The sequence below is a fragment of the Gossypium arboreum genome, chromosome 2 (genome assembly GCF_025698485.1).
Source record: "Gossypium arboreum isolate Shixiya-1 chromosome 2, ASM2569848v2, whole genome shotgun sequence".
Lineage (NCBI taxonomy): Eukaryota > Viridiplantae > Streptophyta > Magnoliopsida > Malvales > Malvaceae > Gossypium > Gossypium arboreum.
In genome coordinates, this window is record NC_069071.1 from 33545284 (window position 1) to 33545919 (window position 636).

Consider the following 636-nt stretch of genomic DNA (forward strand, 5'->3'; position numbering starts at 1 on the left):
GGTTTGCAGGACAAGGATCCCAACGCTCACTTGGCAAATTTCCTAGAATTTTGTGATACCTTTAAAATTAATGGCGTTTCTAATGACACCACCCTTTTTGTTAAGGAATAAGGCTAAACAATGGTTGAACTCGTTACCACGAGGGTGAATCACTACTTGGGAATGAATGACCGAAAAGTTTTTATTAAAATATTTTCCACCGGCTAAAATAGCCAAATTACGTAATGATATCTCTTCTTTTGTGCAGATGGATTTAGAAACACTCTATGATGCATGGGAGAGATATAAGGACCTTTTGCGAAGATGCCCTCACCATGGGTTACCACTCTGGCTACAGGTTCAAAATTTTCATAATGACCTGAATCCTTCGACTCGATAAATGGTTGACGCAGCTGCTGGCAGAACCATCAATAATAAAACACCTGAAGATGCCTATGAGTTTATAGAGGAGATGTCACTGAATAACTATCAGTGGCAAGTCATGAGGATAAAGCCAACGAAAACAACTAGTGTTTATAAAGTCAATTCGGTCACCATGCTCTCTAATCAGGTAGAACTCTTAAATAAGAAAATTGATGGTTTTCTTAGTTCTTTACAGGTTTACCTAGTAATGCAGTGCGAAGCAAATGGAGGTGG

The 636-nt window shown here is 38.8% G+C and overlaps 1 non-coding gene across 1 annotated transcript; it reads right to left on the reverse strand.

Moving 5' to 3' along the window:
* Positions 1-214: 214 nt before the first annotated feature.
* LOC128289750 (small nucleolar RNA R71) lies at positions 215-321 on the reverse strand. The gene has a single exon (XR_008279394.1). It is a non-coding gene; the product is annotated as a small nucleolar RNA R71 (small nucleolar RNA).
* Positions 322-636: the final 315 nt, after the last annotated feature.